Source organism: Penaeus monodon, chromosome 33 (assembly GCF_015228065.2).
Source record: "Penaeus monodon isolate SGIC_2016 chromosome 33, NSTDA_Pmon_1, whole genome shotgun sequence".
Classification (NCBI taxonomy): domain Eukaryota; kingdom Metazoa; phylum Arthropoda; class Malacostraca; order Decapoda; family Penaeidae; genus Penaeus; species Penaeus monodon.
This window is the reverse complement of record NC_051418.1, coordinates 10,702,983-10,703,196: the sequence shown is the minus strand read 5'-3', so window position 1 is coordinate 10,703,196 and position 214 is coordinate 10,702,983. Positions and strand designations below refer to the sequence as shown.

General features: G+C 37.9%; 1 protein-coding gene across 1 annotated transcript in view; it reads left to right on the top strand.

The window, feature by feature from the left end:
- The window catches only part of LOC119594008, a gene marked incomplete in the record, with an annotated part of 54,209 nt that overhangs the window by 7,114 nt on the left and 46,881 nt on the right, over window positions 1-214 (top strand).

Below are 214 nucleotides of genomic sequence, written 5' to 3'. Positions count from 1 at the left end.
GCAGGAAACTTCACAGCATGCAATTGACCAGTGTTGCAGAGTCAACAGATATTTCCTCAGAGCTATTTATTTCTTAAGTGAACTCATTTCCAGATGATGACTGATCTAAAAGGGGTTAAGGGGTTATAGAGCAATTTAGGCCAGTAAAGTAGATAAACAAACATTAATGAGAAAATAATGATGGCTTTAGTTCCAGCCAGACAGACAATGGGTA